The sequence below is a fragment of the Astyanax mexicanus genome, chromosome 3 (assembly GCF_023375975.1).
Source record: "Astyanax mexicanus isolate ESR-SI-001 chromosome 3, AstMex3_surface, whole genome shotgun sequence".
Lineage (NCBI taxonomy): Eukaryota > Metazoa > Chordata > Actinopteri > Characiformes > Acestrorhamphidae > Astyanax > Astyanax mexicanus.
In genome coordinates, this window is record NC_064410.1 from 45,159,884 (window position 1) to 45,182,320 (window position 22,437).

Sequence of the window (22,437 nt, forward strand, 5' to 3'; positions counted from 1 at the left end):
GCGGACAGAATCGGCACAACACCCCCGCTGTAGAACTGCGGTAGTGAAAACAGCGCTTATAAATAAATTAGTTTAGTTTCACTTTCAGTTTTCGTTATTTTCGTTTTTTTTTTTTTTTAATAAAAATATAATTAAAAAACAGACGCCTACATCTCGGACTATTTTCTGGAGCCCGGGTCGGATTTCCGGTCGGGCCTCGGGTCATGTCGGGTTCGGACCAGAGAATCTAAGCTCTAGAGAGCTTGGACTCCGGAGAGCAATCTCCAGCTACAAAAAAACGCCAGCGGGCATCTAAAGTTTGGGAGCATTTCACGCAAAAGGGCAACAATGTGGTCCTCTGCCATACGTGCAAAAGGAGCACTTGAAGCGCAAACATCCAGGAGCACTATGTCAACAGGGTCACACAGTAAGTTACCGTTTACATCAGGGTCTCCGCGGGTGTCCTTAAAAAGACTTAAGGCTGTCTACCAAAGGTTTTAAACCTGCCACAGGCAGAAATTATACATTTTTGGTTTATATTTGTGCATGGCATTTCGCAGTTTCCAGAAACAGTAGCATTATTCATAAGTTCAGGTGTTTAGCTAAGCTAGCTGCCTTAAGTTATTTTAGCTAGCGCCGTCGGCGCTGCGGTGTCACACCGTTTTCTGTCACCGTCGGAATTTTGTGACCAGTGCTCACGGTTATGAGCGTTCATTGGCAAAACGGAAGCTTTCTATACCTACACCTTACCCTCAGCCCTAAACTGAACCGTTTTGGCCAGTCGGGGTAAACATTAGAAACGAACACGTTTCGAATCGGCCAGTGCACCGGTCTGCTGAGAACTACTTGCCAGTGGTCACAAAATCTAGCGGTCACAGAAAACAGTGCAACACACGGTTGTGGTGTATGGGAGCTTATCCATTTTTAGCGTTATAGATCTAAACAACGTGCTGTACATGTAAGTGATTATAAGTGTGGAGTTTGGTTTAGTAGGCTTGTGTTGTTGTTGTTGTTGTTATTATATATAAATATAGTAATTTATCGTTTGCTTTAAAACGTAAAATAATTATTTAAATATGTTTCTCAATGAATAGATTAGTCGACTAATCGAAAAAAATAATCGTTAGAATAATCGTTTAAAAAATAATCGTTAGGGACAGCCCTAATTTTTTTTTTCCAAGATCAGATTTGGCTACATTGATTGTTCACATTCATAAATGGCACACATGGGCACACTGATAGATTGATGCATATTGCCTACATCAGCAACCTGTGCTAACTGATGGTAACAGCCATAAGTGCATATGTAAAAGGAATACATATGAAATCTGATTTGATCATTCATGGTTATGTTGCAGTACCATATGAATTGCTACATTCACCTTACCAGTCTAAAATGAATTAAATGAGATTTGTTGACTTAATGTGACAAAGATGTGATCCTTTCAGGTTTGTGTGTGCATGTAAAATCAGATTTGACCCACTTTCATGTGTGGTCCTAGATCAGATACACATCCGACTCACAAACATATGACATGGGTCAGACTGGATTTCGTGTGTCTTTCTTTAAATCTGTAAGTAAGCACGTAGTGTTGTTATAAGACAGAACCAGTGTTGTGTCAAATACCTGCCAGAATCCAACTCCCATTCACATGCATGCAGGTCACACAACAGTATAGACACAACAGATTATGCTCGCAATTCCCGGTGTTTATATTTATGAATAACTCACAACAAACAACTCAACAAACAACAGAACATCGCTTAAGGGGATTCTGACAGGGAGCTCAGTAAAACAGCCGAAGGGACATGCATAAACATGCAAATGTGAGGAATCCTTTTTGTTTCGGGAACACATTCGTTCACATTACAGACAGATATAGGTCAGTTACATTCATGAATGTGAACCGTCAATATAGTCAAATATTAGAACTGACGGGGCTGTCGTGTAAACGTGGCTAAAGTGAATCTAATCTGATATCTGTCACAATAAGGCACAAAAAAATTTGGTTTGAGCCATTCTAGCCTGGTAATGTGAACACAACCTTTTCATATGTTGTCTTAATTTAGAAACGTATCCAATTTGTGACCATACAGCATGAATGTGAACGGTCAGATCTAGTTTAACACATTTTTTTTGCCTGTATGCGAGCCCTTAGTCATTTATGAATGTGAACCATAAAGAAAACCAGTCAAATTTAAGCAAATCTACACTTTCCCTTTCTTTGTTAATTCCCACAGTCTCAACTCTCAGACATCCAGTACAAAATTCTTTAAATACTGAAATATGTACACACACACATCCATGCACACATGTACACACACAGCCATGCTGCAGTAGTGACAGTTAAAGCTTATTTCAAGGTTACTACATATGGCTCAGCATCCCCCACCGCATTCCCTCTCTCCTCTATTTCACACATTCTGTACATGCCAAGCACAGCTCAGGCTCATGATGGCTCATGATGAGACTTTTTAAACTCACTGCCCACTCTCAACACATTCACACACTACAAACTGTTCACATGTCCAAAAGTATCTGGACACTCCTTTTAATCACTGTACAGTAGATTATACCCATTGCTAACACAAGCATTCAATTGCACACAAAGTTTTTACAGTATAATCTAAAATAAAAGCACTGTCAATAATATAAGACACTCTGGAGCCTGACAAGAGCCTGAACTTACGAGATTGAGCCAAGATAATCATGCCCAATCCCAAGCTTTGTCCAGAGGGAAGTAAAGCCCCCAGCATTGGGCAGTGAAGCAGTGGAACTGCTGATTGAGCTCCATCCAGTACCTTTGGGATGAGTTGGAGTGGGGTTTGTGATCCAGAACTAATCATCCAACATCAATACCTGACCTTACTAATGCTCTTTTGGCTAAATGCAATCAAATCCTTCAAATATTCTTACAGAAGTCTCACAATAAACCATTTCAGATGCTGATTTTAATGTAGATTTTGAAGTGTTTGTGTTATGCTGTTATTCAGCACCCCCGCCAGGAAACGCACCCCCTTTTGGGAGCGTATTTCTAAGTAAAGTTTAAGCAATAATCTCCGCTTTTATTAACAAGATGGTGCGTACACACTGCTGAGGGTGGGAGTAGTTTTTGGATGGAGTGGGAGGGGTTTTTGGATGGGGTGAGGGGGGTGGTGGATGTGGGTGGGGTGCTTTTCATGGTGGGGTGCAGATTTCGGCACTACTATGGTGCCGAATTCAGCACCCACGCCAGGAAAAACACCCCCTCTCAGGAGAGGCTGCTGGTGACATGATCATTTTTCATTATTTCTTCCAAGTCAGCATAGCTTAGAACAGTACCTTGGGTATTTCCATTATCTAAGTAAAGTTAAAGCCAAGAAGACGTGTGTGCCTGCTCCTGAGAAGGGGTACTTTTCCTGGCAGGGGTGCTGAATTAGTCACAACAACTCCATTCAAGATGCTTGAACTTGGTGATATATGATTTGAATTGTATTGTAGGGAACAGTTCATACATATTGAAGGGACAACCACTAGATAGGGACATACAAAAGGTGCATCTCCAACATTATGAAGTCAGCAACCACTCCGCAGCACAAAAAGACCTCACAATGCTGCTGCATGTCCTTTCTGCACCAAAAGAAAAAAAAAACAGCCCCACCTTAGTCCAGATCTACTGAGTCATCTGTATAACTCATCTCAAGTTTACCCTTAGCGTGGTTTGGCTCAGCATCTTCCTGCTTCAAAGGCAGAGACAATATGCTGTGCCCACCATTAATAATCTGAACTGCTCCCACTTCTCTCACTAATCCAACCACACTGCCTCTCTATACTTTCCAGTCCACCATATCCAGTTAGAACAAATATGGCGATTTCGGGCCTTCAGATCCTTCGTCCAGACCGGTGTCCAAACCAAGTTTGGATACATTTGATCCAAAACGTTTTGGGTTAGCACTCCAGTTTAGAACTACCCCCTGTCATTATCTGTCTGGGCTCTGTTTCCCTTTACTTGACATGAATTAGTTTGTTGAACATTGTCAATTCTGCGAGTTGCAATTTGACTCTCCTTCCCATGCACGAGACACACAGCAGAATGAGCATAACAGATTATTAGCCTCAGATTTCCGTTTAGAAAGGGTTAATCTACAGTTACAGTAGATACAGGAATAACCAGCATAATCTGTTTCAGCACAACACCCGTTCTTTTTCTTCTTCTATTGTTTAACAGGGTCCGATAGTCTGCCCTAGATTTCTGTCATTGGTCTGAAAGTTCAAGACTGCAGATCATGGCACCTTTCAGACCTACTTTCACAACTACTGGTTTGTTTGGGGGGAAAATTGTAAAATCTGAGTAGATGTCATGAGTAGACAGTGTGCCATTCAGTCCATTTAATCCACATTTAAAAATTAAACTGCTAAAAGTTGTTTTGAATTCAATGTTTTTCATGCCCAATTACACCAGGTACAGCATGTTTTAGCCCAACTCATTCAAATTACAGCACATTAGCCCCACCCATTCAACTTATAGCTAGGTAGCCCCACCCATTCACTCTTAAGTTTAAGTGCTTCAGCCTGAATTATTTTTAAATAAGTTACACAAGGATACAGAAAAATATCAGTGATAAAATCACAGTATGTCTGATCATAAAGGATCATAAAGATTGATGGAGGTTATATAAATACGACATGACTAGACATGAATATAAAGATATATAAAATATAAAATATAAAAAAATATATATGGTCTCGATCATTAAAAAATGCAAATGCCAGACAGCAAATTTTATACCATTTTCTCATGACAGAGATGACATGCTTCTTGGCATTGCACATATTCATATATGTATTTATCATCAATACCATCAAATAAAAAGCCTTTTTCAAGCAACATGAACACAGAGAGGAAAAGGGCAGATCCTGCAGCATGCAGCATGTCACACCTACAGACCCACAGACACATCTATTCATCTCTCTCTTTACACCCAGCCATGTTTCACAATTCAGAACAAGCCAGTGTGATGTTGGTCACTGCAGCCGGTACACAGAGCGAGAGAGCTACTGTACAGTTTATGGCCATTCAGAACAGTGCAGGAGATCTGCAGTGAAAGACGCTGCACTCCGTGAACCTGCTCTGTGACATGCATTCTTATGTCTCCAGCAGCAACGTGATGCTCACAAAGAAGAGACTGCTGGAAGAAGCACGAGGCAGACAGACAGACAGATGGAAGGAAGGAAGGAAGGAAGAGATGCTGGAGGCGAGAGGCAGACAGACAGCCAGTAGCAGAGAGTAAGAGAGAGAATGAGAGAATAAGAGAAAAGGAGAAAGAGAAGGAAGAAGAAGCAGAGGCAGGCATGTTTCCATGGACGGAGGGGAGAGATTTGGGGCGAGAAGCATGCATCAGCTGCAGCAGCCAATCAGAGCATTCCTATAAAATGTTCAAAGGGAGTGTCCTAGCAACAGACGAGTAAATATCTTTTCAGGCTCTGCTGCTTCTGTATATAAGAAAATCATACTTATGCAAACCTTTTGCCATAATTATTTGCATATTATTTTATTAGCCAATTAAAAAAATGACTATTTTGTATATACATTAATATAAGCAGAAGTATTTGGATACTTTGAGATTTTATACTACCTAGGAAATGTTTTCCACTAGATTTTTCAGCCTTGCTGTGAGGATTTGATTGCATTGAGTGACAAAATCATAAGAGGTCAGGATGTTGGATGATTTATGCACATTATGTCCACATTTTTTATGGATATCCCATATAATTGATGCATCCAGCTGTTAAGTTGCACTTAATCCTGAAACCCATGGGCACACACACACACATACACAGGCCTCTCTTGACCAGATACGTATGAACATTTTGGCACCATACCTAATGCCAGGTGTGGGTTAGAGGGGCATAGAGCATCCAGAACTGAGCTGGGAAGCAGTGGAACGGTGTGTGAGGTGGGTTGGTTGATTATCATCCAACGTCCTGATCTCATTAATGCTCTTTTTGACAAATGCAATCAAATCCTCACAGCAATGCTTCAAAATCTAGCCTAAAAAAAGCCTTACCTGAACAGGTGAGTTGGACACTTACTCCAACAAAAGCAGGATACAATAATTTTTAATACCCTACACTTATGAAGAAGCAATGAATGAACATGTGTCCCAATACTTTTGTCCATCCATTCATGAAAGACTTGGTTTATTGGTTTTGACACTTGCAACCAAAAACCATCACCTCTCTCTTTCATTCTATTTCTCTCTCTCTCTCTCTCTCTACTATATCTACCCCTCTCTCGCCCTTCAGAACACACAAGGCTCAGACATGTACTGTGTGTATATGCGAGATCTCTAGCTGTTTTGCCACTTCATTCACATGTCCAGCAAATGTGGGTGGAAAAAAAGGAGTGGTTCATCCCTCCATTCACCCTTTCATTCATTTATTTCCACTCTCCCTTTTTCTCTCTTTACCTCTCCCTCTCTTTTGCTTTTGCTCCCCATTTGCTTCCACCCCTCCTGCTTGAGGGCTATTGTTTTTAGCTAGGTGTGAGAATACACACGTTTAAAACACACATTACCCCTGTGTGCCTCTGTAAATGTCATTTTTAGCAGAACAAGCTAGTACTGCAGGCTCTTTTACACGGCATGCCTGGAGAATGAGCACTTTCCACCTGGTGAATATATATTTATTGTACAGGATATTAGGATATACCTTATATGCAGTGCACATACTGTTATGTAAACTGGCATGCTGGTAATAAAAAAAAATAAAAAAATGTTAACCTTACCTTGCCTATATGGTTCAAGCAGTGAGTTTTATAGCCATGATATAGCTATGCTACAATAGCCTACACCACCATTACTTAAAATGATGCTTATTTAAAACTGCATCTCATTGCTGTCCAAAGAATAACACTGCCCTTTTTAAACATTTTTGGCCCCTCTCATTGACAGCTGTTTTTTTATGATGTAAACTAAAAAGAAAATTTTTTGGATAATGACTAGATGTGTATCAAAAGGTACAATATATAGTATTTTCCTAAGTTCCTAAGTGCTACAGACTACAAGGCAAGATATAGTGATGTACATTGCTATTATATTATATTCGTTAGGAATTACTATGCATTCATTTTAAATATAAAAAAAAATCTTTATAATACCTTTAAGGCTGGATTTGAAAAAAAAGAACATTAATGAAACTAATTTTGATTAATTCCTCATATAAACACTAATGTTTTCTTATCATAATAGGTTGAGTGTTTCTTTTACAACATTATCTGAAAATAAAATCATAATTTCGAATTGCAAATTGATTCTAAATTGGAAATCAATTGAATTGAAGCCTTGTGGATTAAAATCGAAATTGAATTCATTCAGCAAATCTGAGATAATACTCAGCCCTAATGTTTGTGTATATGTATATATATATATCAGCTTCACCATTTATACACACACATTATATATATATATATATATATATATATATATATATATATATATATATATATATATATATATATATATATATATATATAATGTGTGTGTATAAATGGTGAAGCTGATCCATTCATTGTACAACAAGCATAGCCTGCAGACCATGCTCACGCGCGTGTGTGCTCGTGCGTGTTTGTGTATGTGCGCGCGCACACACAGCCTACTGCTATGTGTGATCTAAATGTAACTGTTTGCTGTAGCCCAAAACAATGCAATGCAATTCCACTGCAGTGAAAGAGGACGAGCCCCAGAGCCCCATTTCTTTGGGCTATGAAAAAGTGGCACACTCCTTCCATCTCCTTTCCTTCATTCTCTCTCTTACTCCGTTTCCCTTCGTCCCTCCTCCCTCTTTCCCTCCTTTCTGCATCCCTAGCCCACTCAGGCTGCAGAAGGATGCCGGCATAGCATAGCAACACCGGCGCCGGTGCTACCATGTGCTAGCTACCCTAGTCGAGCTCGAGCTCAAACGAATCTGAATTCTGAACTGAACCGATTCAATTAATTTTAACCGACAGACAGAAATAAGCGGAAAAATGGAGAAATAGAAAAAGCGTATGTATGTGGTGGTGCTTACCGGCGAGATGTTACACAGGCAGTGCTGCTCCTGCTCCGTCTGTTTTCAGCCACAAAAGGAGGAAAAAAGGAGGAATAGGGGGAGGAAAAAGACGAGCAAACTAAACAGAGGGGCTAAAAGAAACAGAGCAGACCCCCTCCGGAGAGCACAAAGGGAAAGAAAGCAAAGGGGTGAACAAAAACAAGCGCTCCTTTCACTCCTTCCACTTCCCCTGTACACTCAGCCTCACGACTGTGGGCTTCCCTTAACACAGCACGAGCGCCAGCCTCAGCCTCTCTCTGCGTGCGCGCGTGCGTATGTGTGCGCGTGCGTCTCTTTCACTGTCTCTATCTCGAACGGATTCAGATTCTCTCTCTTTCAGATTCAGAGACTCTCACTCCCTTTTTCCCTTTCTCGCTCCCTCTCTTTCTCTCTCTCTCTCTCTCTCTCTCAGACTCTCACCCTCTCTCTCACTCCCTCTTTCCCTCTCTCAATCCCTCTCTTTCTCAATCTCCCCCTCAGATTTTCTCTCTCTCTCTCTCTCCCTCAGACTCTCACCCTATCTCTCACTCCCTCTTTCCTCCCTCACTCCATCTCAGATTCACTCACCCTCTCTCCCTTCCTCTTTCAGATTAAGACCCCCACCGTAACTTTCTCTCTCTTTCTCTTTCAGATTTAGACTCTCTCACTCCCACTTTCAGATTAAGACCCCATCTCTGACTTTTTCTCTCTTTCTCTCCTTTTCTCCTTCTCTCTTTTCACCTCAGATTCTCTCTTCCCTCTCTTTCTCTCTCAGATTCAGACACTCTTTTCTACTCCCTCTTTCAGATAAAGACCCCCTCTCTCTAACTTTGTCTCTGTCTCTCTCTGATTCAGATTATTTCAGATTCAGACTCTCTCCCTCTCTCTTTCTCACTCCTCCTTTTCTAACTTTTTTCTGTCTCTCTCTGATTCAGATTCTCTCTCAGATTCAGACTCTCTCACCCTCTCTCTCTTTCTCAATCCTCCTTTTCAGATTAAGACTCCTCCTCCCTAACGTTCTCTTACACACTCTCCTTCATTATCTCTCAAACTCAAAAACTCTCTCTTTCTCACTGCCTATTTCAGATGAAATCCCTCTTTCTAACTTACTCTCTCTCTCTCTTTTTCTCTCCCTCACCCTCTCTCATTTTCAGATTCAGTCTCTCTCTCACCACTCTATCAGCTGCTCCACTGTGAGAAATAGTACGCTCTGTACTATTCTCCCTCTCTCTCTTTCTCTATGCCTCTCTCTCTCCCTGTCTCTCTCTCTCCTTTACCACCACCAGCCTATCCCCTTCACACCCCCTCCCCCTCCTCTGCCAACAACTGACATCTCCAATGACTGCTGGCAGCAGTGAGAGATAGGGTATGTATTTGTTTATGTATGCGAGTGTGTCTCGAGTGTGTGTTTATAGTGTCTGTGGGGGGTGTTACTTAACCCTTTCCCCATTACAGTGCCCCCCAACCCAGCAGGTGTGCGAGAGGCTGCTCCCAGAAAGGCCAGAAGGGCTGGTGGCCAGTGTCTATAGTGCTGGGCCTGGGTAAACGATCCGTGTCTAACTGGCCGGGAGTGTGTGAACCCAGTGTCCATTGTTTGCCCTCACTGGGCTGCTCCTCCTGCATGGCCGGCGACTGGCCTGCATCACATTCCCTCCCGCTCTCTTCACACACACACACAATTCTTCTCAGTGTGGGGGGGGCAACACACATCCTTGCATGCTATACTCTATTGTAGACACACAGACATACTGTACAAAGAATATACCATTGTTTCTTTATTACATTATGTTGTGAAACACTTTTAGCTTCATTCCATTAATGAGTTATTATCATAGCAAATAATTGTATTATGTCTGACCTTGAAAGCGAGCAGTGCTATTCTGTAGGACAATATTTTAGCACAATGTCGATCCTGGGCTTTAATTAGTGCCCAATGTAAAAGAAGTCTTACAACAGTATAAATACATATTTACAGTTTCAGAGCCAATTCTAGTTACTTTAGTAAAGAAAGGATGTTTAGGATAGTTATAAAAGTAATAAAAATGTTCTGGTATTTGATGGTTCCCTACCAGTAAAAGGAAAAAAAACACAAGCTGAACATGTAATCCATCCAACCCCACACTCAGCAGTTGGAGAGGTACTCTTTTTTTTATTCTGCACCCTTATTTTCCAAATATACCTTGTTTTGGCAACCTGTTTTAACCTTTAGCACACAGAAAGGGTGGCCTGGTGGCACCTCAGGCAGTGCGTGTGTCAGCTCCATGGGTCAGGGATTTTGGTTTAAATGGTATGCAGAACTAGGATTACCCCTACCTTGTTTCTTGCACCCAATCATTTTGTGTAGGCTCTGGATTAGGGCTGTCCCTAACGATTATTTTTTAAACGATTATTCTAACGATTATTTTTTCGATTAGTCGACTAATCTATTTATTGAGAAACATATTTAAATAATTATTATTTTACGTTTTAAAGCAAACGATAAATTACTATATTTATATATAATAACAACAACAACAACACAAGCCTACTAAACCAAACCCCACACTTATAATCACTTACATGTACAACACGTTGTTTAGATCTATAACGCTAAAAATGGATAAGCTCCCATACATCACAACCGTGTGTTGCACTGTTTTCTGTGACCGCTAGATTTTGTGACCACTGGCAAGTAGTTCTCAGCAGACCGTGAGCACTGGCCGATTCGAAACGTGTTCGTTTCTAATGTTTACCCCGACTGGCCAAAACGGTTAAGTTTAGGGCTGAGGGTAAGGTGTAGGTATAGAAAGCTTCCGTTTTGCCAATGAACGCTCATAACCGTGAGCACTGGTCACAAAATTCCGACGGTGACAGAAAACGGTGTAACACCGCAGCGCCGACGGCGCTAGCTAAAATAACTTAAGGCAGCTAGCTTAGCTAAACACCTGAACTTATGAATAATGCTACTGTTTCTGGAAACTGCGAAATGCCATGCACAAATATAAACCAAAAATTTATAATTTCTGCCTGTGGCAGGTTTAAAACCTTTGGTAGACAGTCTTAAGTCTTTTTAAGGACACCCGCGGAGACCCTGATGTAAACGGTAACTTACTGTGTGACCCTGTTGACATAGTGCTCCTGGATGTTTGCGCTTCAAGTGCTCCTTTTGCACATATGGCAGAGGACCACATTGTTGCCCTTTTGCGTGAAATGCTCCCAAACTTTAGATGCCCGCTGGCGTTTTTTTGTAGCTGGAGATTGCTCTCCGGAGTCCATGCTCTCTAGAGCTTAGATTCTCTGGTCCGAACCCGACATGACCCGAGGCCCGACCGGAAATCCGACCCGGGCTCCAGAAAATAGTCCGAGATGTAGGCGTCTGTTTTTTAATTATATTTTTATTAAAAAAAAAAAAACGAAAATAACGAAAACTGAAAGTGAAACTAAACTAATTTATTTATAAGCGCTGTTTTCACTACCGCAGTTCTACAGAGGGGGTGTTGTGCCGATTCTGTCCGCGAAGCGGGAGTCAGATTCAGCAGAGAGTCGGATTCGGCACAAGCGCGGCGGCACCTCGCGGTCCGCGGTGTCAGTTGTAAGCTCTCGCGCTAGCCGCAAAATACGACAGAAAACACTGAGGGAGCTGCAGAATTATGAATGGGACTAGAATATGAGCACGAGGAGATCAAAGAGAACCTTCACCTGTGAGTAGCTCTCACCAGAACACGCAAATCTCTCTCTCTCTCTGTGTCTCTCTCTCTCTCTCTCGCACGTGAACTCCTCCGCGTTTGACCTGCAGCACTGTGTTTAGCTGTTCTTAAAAATCATTTTAATTAAATAATAGTTCTATGCCTCTATGTTACAGTGTAATTTAACATAATTCTGATCATATTTCGCTCATTCAAACAGCCCGAAAACAGCCAGTCGGAATTTTTGGGACCGATCTAACCTCTAATGCTCTCCCCAGGCGCCGCCATGTTTACGACGCGCCGACGCACGTTATGCAAATCGATGTATTTTCGTAATCGATGACGTCGATGCGTCGCCCCAGCCCTACTCTGGATCCATTCCTACACTGACCAGAAAGATACAGCTATACTGATGGATGGACAATCTGCTCTGCAGGACTGACCAAACTATTGCATGCCACTGAATATTCAGTTCATACCCAAATGCATAAGAAAAATGCATGTTAACTAAAGCTTACAACAGAGGAGACAGTTCATTGGTTGAAATATGAATAGGAATGATATCAATGGCAGGTATAGTGTGGAAAGTCACATACAGTTCCAGTCAAAAGTATGGACCAGCCTTAATTTCAGTGTTTTTATGGTGTAATCTACATTGTAGATTAATACTAAAGTCACATGGAATATTTGGTATGCAAAAAATGTGAAACACACCAGAATTTTTTATATTTAAAATTTTCCATAGGAGGCACCTCTTGCTTAGATTAGCTTTTGATTTGAGACCATCAGTTGTGTTGTGAATAGGTAGAGTGTACAGTGAATAGCCCTATTTGAGGAATGTTGTAATATTATAATTCTCCATATTATGGCAAGAACTAAGAAAAAAAAAATACTTCAAGGTCAATCAATCTGAAAAAACATTATGATGAAACTGGCTCTTATCAGCACAGCCCCAGGAAAGGAAAACCAAGAGTTACCAGCCTAAGAAACCACAAGCACCTTAGATAAAAGCCCCTGCTTTATAGACTGTTTCTTCATAGTCTGAATAACTTCAATATTAATTTACAATTTAAGGAATAAAAATAATAAAAACATTGAATGAGAAGGTGTGCCCAAACTTCTACTTCCTTTCTGGTTTCTACACCCCTGCACATACTCATTTTTATTTGATACTGTTTATGTATATAAGAGTTTTTTTTTTCATGAATGGCCTATAAATAGTTTGTAGAATAAGGCGATTGCAAAATAACCACCCAATCAGAAAAGGCCCTATTTGCAGCTGAAAGCTGTGGCAGATGTTTAGTACATTTGGCCCTGTTTAACTAAGTTTCTAGACACCTGTTCCCTCTTCACTTCCTCCCCAGTCAGGGGAAGTAACAGCCTCTGGTCATTTGAAAAAGCTTTCCACTAGGTATTGGATGTTTAATCATTTCAGAGAAAAAGATTCCACTTCTCCGCAGTCCAGTGCCAAGGGGCTTTATCCTGCTAGCTGTTGCCTGGCATTAGGGCATGGAGTCTACAGCCTGTGCACTCCAGTGTTCTATTCTAATGGGAATGGGAATCTATTGGGCTTTCCGTGATTACATAGTGATGTACATACAACACCGGCATTGGCTGAATGCACAAACAAGTAGAGATGTCTGTATATTTCAGGTATAAAAAATGTGGCCTGTTGCAGATGTGCCTTCATATTGATGGTGCATCAGCTATTTGGTTTATTAGCATACAGCTTGTTTGTGACTCATGCCCCACCATTATCATTTGCAGAGTACGCCTCCAGAGCATGGGCACTGTGCCTGCTACAATGGCCTCTTGCAGTGCTAACATCTATCTTACTCATCAGGACTGAATGTTGTTACACTTGAGCTGTCCTTGGATATTGAACTTGACAAATTTGCTTGATTATTGTTTTTCAATTTAGTCATGCAATTTGCTACTGTCAAAGTGGTAAAGTGGACAGGACAATGGTCCCAAGAGCTGTGTAAAACTATGTACTCCAAGTCATATTTATTAATATCATGTAATATTACTCTAACATGCCCGTCCACATGCTTCTTTCACTTTCACTGATGGTTCTGTATCTCTCAGCATGTCCAGAAATGCATGTAATTTAGAATTGGTTCAAAATGGTGTATTAAACTTCCTGAGTGTAGGAGTAGCATAAAATACCTATTCTCACATATTGCTGCTTTAAATTATAGTCCAAATTGTTTCCTGCAATTTTGGTAGGAACTTTATGAATATAAAAAATGGTTGTTTCTGAAAATCTGTCTGACAAGGAACTGCTCTGAACTGTTTTCTTAACCTTGCTACCCTATAAAGTGGTGCTTCACCCATACAACATCTCCACCCAAAATGTTTTTAAAAATACAGATTTTACAGGTGTTATCTTGTAAGTAAAGTGAACACTGAACTCTGCAAAGCTTGTATGTGGCAAAGCAACAGGAATTTTTGGGGTTGGGATGAGGCCAGATGAATGGCATGGACATTCCATTTCCAATGTTATGCAGGAATTTAACTTTCCTTATTATGTCATGGAACGCATTACAACCCACAGTGAACAGTGCACTGGGTGTTAAGGGTCGTAACCCACAGCATCTGGCTGGAATAGTCTTTGCTAAACATACAGACAACTCCTACAGAAATCATATCCACTCCTAATGCAGGAGGTCAAAACAGAGTCATTTATCTTCGATGGGGCATAGCAAAAGTCATGGGACACACCTCTAGTCCCATCTCCCATGGCATTTGGCATATGTGGGTATACAGAAACACTATTTGGCAGCTGTACTGACATATGATGACTATCCCCTGTCTCCATATCATTATCTTATCATGTTAAGCACATTAACGCACTTACGGTCTTCCCATCCAGCATTATCATGTGATCAAACAGCTCAGATTCACTGCAGCAGGGAAAAGCTCCTTGCAGCGAGCCAATGAATTTATTCCAAAGTAGAAGCATCACACACAAGCACACAGACCCCAGATCTGCTCTGAAGGCAATGCTCCTTCACTACCATTAACTTGATCACAATATAATCGACCAGGCGACCTTTTCTACTAAATTGTGGAAAAGAAGATACGTCTTTTCTTTAATGGCTGCCCACAGGAGGTAGCTGATGAAAAAGTTGAATTGCCACTGTGAAAGAGTGAGCTTTGCACTCGGAATGCTTTCCAGGCCTCAGTAATGTCTCCACAGTGAAAGCAACAAAACCTAGCGAATCACCCGGAGCTACGGAAGTGCGCAAATTGTTATGTTAAAAGCAGAAAACGACAAAAAAAGGCCCCAAAAAGGAAACTCCCACAGACTGCAGAGAGTAGAGGTAAGTATGACACATGCTTTTATACCTCCTCAGGCTCAGTGAGAGAGAGGGTTTTGTGGTGGGGCAAAATAGAAGAAGAAATGTGGTCTAATTATAACAGTGAGCCTTCCTGTTTGCCTCTTTAGCGCAGTAAAAGGATCCGATGTGTGGTTTTGCTTTTGGCCTTTTGTCAGCATTAATCACAAATTGTTAATACTTACTGGAGTGTATTTTACAGTACTTTATAGTTATTTCTTTACATACACTAAGTATTTTAGGTAAAATATAGGCAGGCAGTCATTTTAGCAGTGTGAAAGGCTTAGTATAATGTTAGATTGTTGTGTTGCTTTGAAATGGCTATTTGTGAAGTTTGCAAAGTGGTATTAAAATGAGGTTATTTGTAGCCATTGTTCCACAGTTGTTTTTCCATTATAAGAAATGCATGTATCTACTTGCAGAAATGCATAGACCTATTTGAGTGAGTGTTACCCATTGCTGACACAGATGTGCAAATGCTTGCATTTCTTGTCTAGTCCCTGTACAGAAGCACTGCCAGTAGAACCGAACTCTCTGGAGCATATAAACAACAACAATTGGTACATAAACCCCCCAGCACTATGAATCCTAACTTATGCTTCTATTAATGCAATCAAACTGATCAGTAGAGACAGTATACTCATTTGTATAAAAGAGCTATCTTTATCATTACAAATGAAATGTCTTTAAATGGACTCCTGAATAAACTCACATGGGAAACAATGTGACATGATATTTCACTAATACATGAAACAACATATACCAGCATGCACTGCTCAAGTATGCTGTGACTGATGGCCACACTTGTGAAAGATCAGCGGGGAACCTGCTATTTCATCTGCTGATGTCATTAGCTGAGCAGCATGTTGCCAGGTGACTAGGGGTGCTGTTGCACCTTCTAACATCAGTCACAAAGTAAAGGCAAGGCCTACAATTTCCTGACTGCTTGAGATGTCTGTTTATTATCTTCTTTGCTGTGTTGCTTTGTGACACACTCTAACCACACTGGGCAGATAGCACATCTTGTGGCTGATAGGAAATGAAAGATGGGGTTTTAAAGATAGACAGCCTTTCTGTATCATGACCAAATTAACTCTGATATAACACATTAGCAGTGATGGCTTTTATACTCTGTATTAACAGCCATTACCACAAATACAACTATGAAATATATAAAAGTCCCTTATTAGAGACCTGTTCATTATCTAAAACACTTGTCTATTATCAGAGATCTGTCCATTGTCTGAGATAGCAGTGATTATAGATGTATCTATTTTCAGATTATCAAAGACCTTTATTACCAGACACTTGCATTTTGTCAATCAAAAACCTCTCAATTAAAAGACTTAATACATTATCCGATATTATTTGTCCATCAACAGACATGTATTAGTATAAATGTATCTATTTTCAGATATTCATCCATTAACAGACATCCATTAACAGACACTTCCTTTATTAGAGACATGTCCATTAACAAAGAGTTGTCCATTATCTGAGACTTGTCCATTATCTGACACATTCATTACCAGACTCTTCCATTATTAAAGCCTTGTCAATCAAAAACCTGTCAATTATCTAAAAGATCAGAGACATCCATTATTATAGATTTTCCTATTAGCAGATTTATTTGTCCAACAATAGATGTTTATTAGTATAGATGTATCTATTATCAGAAATTTGTTCATTATTAGACATCCATTAACAGACACTTCTTTTATCATAGACGTGTCTATTAAGAAAGACGGGTCTATTAACAAAGACTTGCATTATCAGAGACTTGTGCATTAAAAAAAAGACTTGTGCATTAACAGACTTGTCCATTATCAGTATTTATTTTCTTAATCTATTACTATAGTTTTGTCCAGTTTTAAGACGTTAACAGACACTTCTATTTTTAGAGACTTGTCCATCAAAAACCTTTCAATTATCTTAAAGACTGTATTCATGATCAGAGATGCACATTACAGATCTAGAATATTGATCGTGAATTAAGTATTTTAGATCATCTAGATCTAGATTTGCCTATTAGATTTATTTGTCCATCTATTAGTATAAATGTATCTATGTATGTATCTATATTTGTTCATTATCAGACACTCCATTATCACTTGTCCATTACCACCCACTTGTCCATTAGACACTTGTCTATTATCAGACATTGGCCAATATCAGACATCCATTAACAGACACTTCCTTTATCAGAGATGTGTTTATTAACAAGGTCATGTCTATTAACAAAAAGTTTGACCATTATCTGAGACTCGACCATTATCTGAGACTCGACCATTATCTGAGACTCGACCATTATCTGAGACTCGACCATTATCTGAGACTTGTCAATTTTAGACACTTGTCCATTATTAGATGCTTGTTCATTATCAGAGATTTGTAAATTATTAGAGACTAAGAGACTGGTTCATTTCATCAGAGACTTGTCTATTGTCAGAAACTTGTCTTTTATTACCTTTTATAAAAAAATACTAAAATCCATGGGTACCTTCATATTTCTTCATATCACATCCTCATCCCGATCTGCATCGGCTATTACAACCTAACCGTTCCTTGTTGCATCATGTAGTATTATTTATTTTCAGGCTCCTTCCAAAGATGTTTTTCAAACAACACTGGTTGGCCCACCCCCCACCACACTCTGCATCACCCCCTAGCCTCTACACCCTTGGTTGATCATGGGAATATTAGCCCAGTGACCTAAATATTGTAGTGGCTCATGATGCAGTAAAAGCCCATCTATCTGAGAGTGATCTTTATGGTGTTCAGCCGCCCCGCAAACCCTAATTTCCGTTACCAGCAGCAAAATGCCTCAGATTTGAACACAAACTGAAACGGCAGATACTGTATTCTGAAAGGAAGCTGGATGGGCACTTGTGAAGATGCACATGATGTTGTGGGAGATGGGTCGGCTGTGTGGGTGTGTGGGAAGGTGTGAGCATGTGCATGCGTTTTGAGTAAAGCTAGAAAAAGACACACACATACACACACACAGCACATGGTTACTGTCTGACTCAGGTTCTTTTTTTTAATGCCCGATCAGGGTGTTGTCCAGAATATAAAATGTGACATGTTAGATCTGTGAAGAGCTGTGAAGTCTGAAATAAAATACACCCTTTACAGAAATACTTCAGTATGTTTAAATTTAACCTCAAATCTATTGCATATAGTCACTTGCCAAGGGTCTAGAATGCTAAAATCTATGGTGAGGCTAAATGGTTCAAAAAGCCTTCAGCTTGATAACTGCAAGTCAGTCATTTTTGAGGGTACAATGAGAGGACAGCAACACTATCCTGCATGACTCTGGAATATGTAGTGATTTAGTTACTGTGTAAAAATTATGCAATAATAGTGCTGTAAATCGTATTTTTTTCTGTGAATCCTGTATTCATAATGCATTAATACATTATATGGCATGCATTAAACCACATATACAGGTCATCACAAGCTTATATAACACATAAGTACTTCTAGTGACACACAATAGGATACATGTATGTCACCTCATAAAGACATTATGACTACGAAACATTTCTTTACAAAGTTACATACTTGTGTTTTATAATGCAGCTTGTATGTGGCTGTTAGTACATGTGAGTTATTATACAGACTTTTAGCCATCATTATAAGGCATAAGGCATGCCATAAAAAGCATCATAATGCATTATGTATACAGGATTCATAGAAAATATATACACACTGATAACACAACAACACCCCCCATATTAAAAATAATAATATGCACATACATACATATAATAAATTCATTCTTTGGCGGCTTTAAGCATCTAAAGATAACTTTCCTGATCAAAGAATAAGTGTAGATCTAATTATTTTAGATCTAATTATTTTTAGAGAAAAAAAAGGATATAATAGTATGTTTTTAAAAATGTTAATAAGCACAGAGGAATGCACAGTCCATAAAATGACTGACATGGGACATTTGGACAGGTCAAAAACGACTGAAAAATTATTTTAATAATATCAACATCACCACACCAACTCTCAAGATAAAACTTAAAACATCTGAAAATACTCAGATACTAATACATCAACAGTTAATTTTTCCATCTATTAAGGTAAGTTGTGTTCTTCTGGAGATATGGTCAGCTTGCATCTCCACACCTTGCATTTTGATAAAAGCAGTGGCACAGAAAAATGTCAAAATCCAGATTCCATTTTCTAAAATATTTATAAAAGGCATTTACGATTTCCACCAAGCCTAAAGCCGCAGTCTCCATAATTCATGCTCTGGCTATTCTGTGTTTTTGGGTCAATTGTCCCGTCTTGCGTGACGATTGCACGTTTACTCTAGATGGAAATGGGTCCTCTGGAGAGGTCCACAGGTGTTTCATCACATTCAGGAATGTGTGAAATGGGGGAGGCCACAGAGGAGCGCCATGTGATGCACGTGGAGCACACTCCTTTGTTTTGTGCAAAAATGTGTGGAGATGAGAACTCACGCCCACTTACTGTATTATAGTGCATACACTCTGTGCACATTATGATTTTTAGGCATGATGTCTGTAATTAGGCAGAGCGTGGTACAGTTTTACCCCTGGGAATTGATGGGCATGTGATGTAGCCCTAGATGACTTTAGCTTTGTTTTAATAAAGGCACTTTGTGGTTCTGTATATTTTAAAGGAACAACATGTACTAAATTATAGCAAACACAGTTTAATATGGGTACTGCAGTCCAATTTCAACCCTCTGGAGAGAGTTGTCTGTCAGCCCCCCTCTATAGATACAAACATCACACAGCTTGCCAGGTTAAGGACTAAGAAACTTTTGCACTGGCTGGCAACAAATATTCATTTCTAAACCGTGTGAATAATATAGAGTCAAACTAAGGATTTCTGTCATATCTTTCTGTCACACTTTTTAATGCCGAGGTAGTAAACAGCTGTGGCCATCTGATTATCTGTTGTGTCAGTTCATGTTAGCATGCTGTGGCATAATAACATTAGTCTGAATCACTTTACTAACTATGAATGAAAGCACTCAAATGTTTAAATGTGTAATTTTTTAAATGCCCATCCACATTAAGGGTTGTGATAAATTACCTAGCTAACTATGGTTAACTAATCTTAGCTACCTGTTCAGAGGAAAAGAATTGGCAGCTCAGAATCAGTCTCGTAGTCCTTCTGGGCTCAGAGCTGTCTTCATGTCTTTGGGGCCTTGTAGGAGGATGCCAAGGCTGCAGTACACTGTGTTTTATTTCTCCCCAAATAATTTTTTAATAATTTAATTTTTTCCCAATTTACACAGCCAATAATCCAGTCCACTCATTAGGACTCCCCCTATCACTAGTGATGCCCCAACACCAGGAGGGTGAAGACTAGCACATACCTCCTCCGATACATGTGAAGTCAGCTTTTCGAACTGCTGCCGATGTATCACTGCCGAATAGCATCACAGCGCACTCGGAGGAAATTGCAGCGACTCGGAGAGAACGCCATCTACCCACCCAGAGAGAGCAAGGTCAGTTGTGCTCTCTCAGGGCTCTGGCAGCTGATGGAAAGCTACATGAACAGGATTCAAACCAGCGATCTCCTAATCGTAGTGGTAGCACTTAGCTCGCTGGAGCCCTTACACTCTGTTTTATGTCTGGCAACCCAGACCATAGAAATAGGACTGTATAAAGGGCAGGGGCTGTCAAAAGATGCCACTCCTTTAATTTAGTTTTAGTTTTAGAATTAAGCCTAGTCTTGGAGTACCAAGCGTTTTGAATTGAGAATTTCCATTGAAAGGAAAACATATGGTCTACAACTAGGATTAATCATGATCCAGGAAAGCCAACCAATTACTTTTGCTTAATTCCTGTTGACACATTTTCTGTTGATCATTTTGTGTGTTAGTACAGGATATGCAATGCAAATTGGTCCTTTAAATGCCCAGTAAGTCATTGTTATCTCTATTGCTATTCATAATCATGATAACAATGAACGTTTATTCTGCCAAGGAATATACTGTAGCTACAGTCCTTCAGTAATAGAAGGTTATAGTTGCCAAGCAACAAAGCAGCCAAAGATTATTCCATGAGCAGCACAGTGTTTTTCAGGAACTTGCCATATTAATACAGACTTCCACTGATGTCTGTGTGACTATTTTACAGAACGCAGTTAAAACTGGAATTACGCGTTTTATACTTGTTTTATAACTGTTTTATAACCATCATTCATCTACACATGCTCTGGCCTGGTGGTTGTGGCGTTTGGCAGATGGATGGTTCTACACATTTAGTGTGGGCTCTAGTAAACCCAGTGAACCCATTCTGTTGCTCATGGCGTCTTACTCTTCAGCTATTCAGAGTGTGATGGTATTTGGCGTATGCTTACATAGAAAAATATAGTGTGTGGAGCCGCTGGAGACAAAAGGGAAGCCTTTATATGGCTCTTCTGAATGAGAGTGATGCACTCTGTGCAGCACTGACTGTGTGCGCCTCTGAAAATAACCCAGGGTAACATTCTGTAATGTGTCATCATCCCACAGAGATACACACAGACCTACTAATCACCTGCTTCTCTCTCTTTTTTCTCTTTCTCTCCCTCTGCCTCTCTCGCCCTCCCCTCCCCCTCCTCCCACGCTCTTGCTGAGTGCCCCCCCCAAGCAACCTATTTTTGGCCTTTTATTCAGGGGCTCAAAGAAGCCGCGTTACTCACCATCACCATCACTCTCCTCCTACTCCTCCACCCTCACCCACCCCCCAGTCTCATCCAGCCAATTCTGCACACCCCTGCAATGTGCTCACAGATAGTAGCGTCCAACTGCACTCTCGCTCGCCTCCACGCAGTGCTCTCACTCTCTCCTTATAAGGGCAAAATGCTTTGAGAAAGACAGGGAAAGGGGGCTGTACCAGCTCCAGAAGGCAGGTAGGGGGACAGTGACTCTGTTCAGCGAGAGTGCGTGTGTATGAGAGGAAGAGAGAGACAGAGAGAGAGAAAGAGAGGGAGGTAGGGAAAGAGAGGGAGTGGGAGAGAGAGAGAGCTGGTCCTGAAAGGACAGCGCCTGAGTTTCCTCATCATAAGGAGAGAGAGTGGCCTATGAAGGGAGTGATGTTTTGCCATTAGTCCAGGTGAACACACACTTTATGACTCGCCCTCTGTGTCTGTCTTCACAAGAGACACATGTACATAAGGGTTATAGTTAAAAAAAGGTGTAATAAACGGAGTAGTTCTACAAAAATATATATTTTAGTAACTAGCAACAAAAGCATTAAAAATACACAATAGTTGAGCGCAAGTGGCTCCTGCTTCCAGGCAGTTGCTAGGCTGGGGTTTGTTGGTGAAACAAACTTTTTTTTTTTTTTTTTTTTTGCTAAATGAAGGTCAGTATGGTGTTGCAAGTTGTTGCTATGATATTGCTTTTCTGTTACTATTGTGTCTGAAGTGG

At 40.3% G+C, this 22,437-nt stretch overlaps 1 protein-coding gene across 4 annotated transcripts in view; it reads right to left on the reverse strand.

The window, feature by feature from the left end:
* The window catches only part of fam49al (family with sequence similarity 49 member A, like), a 92,476-nt gene that overhangs the window by 50,570 nt on the left and 19,469 nt on the right, over positions 1 to 22,437 (reverse strand). For 3 of the 4 annotated variants that reach the window (XM_049475369.1, XM_007249270.4, XM_007249273.4), the window contains exon 1: positions 8,027 to 9,269. The exons of the other annotated variant lie outside the window; for it this stretch is intronic. The gene's annotated coding sequence lies outside the window, so the exon portion shown is untranslated. Of the gene's footprint in view, positions 1 to 8,026; positions 9,270 to 22,437 lie in introns of those variants that run through there. 4 annotated transcript variants of the gene reach the window in all.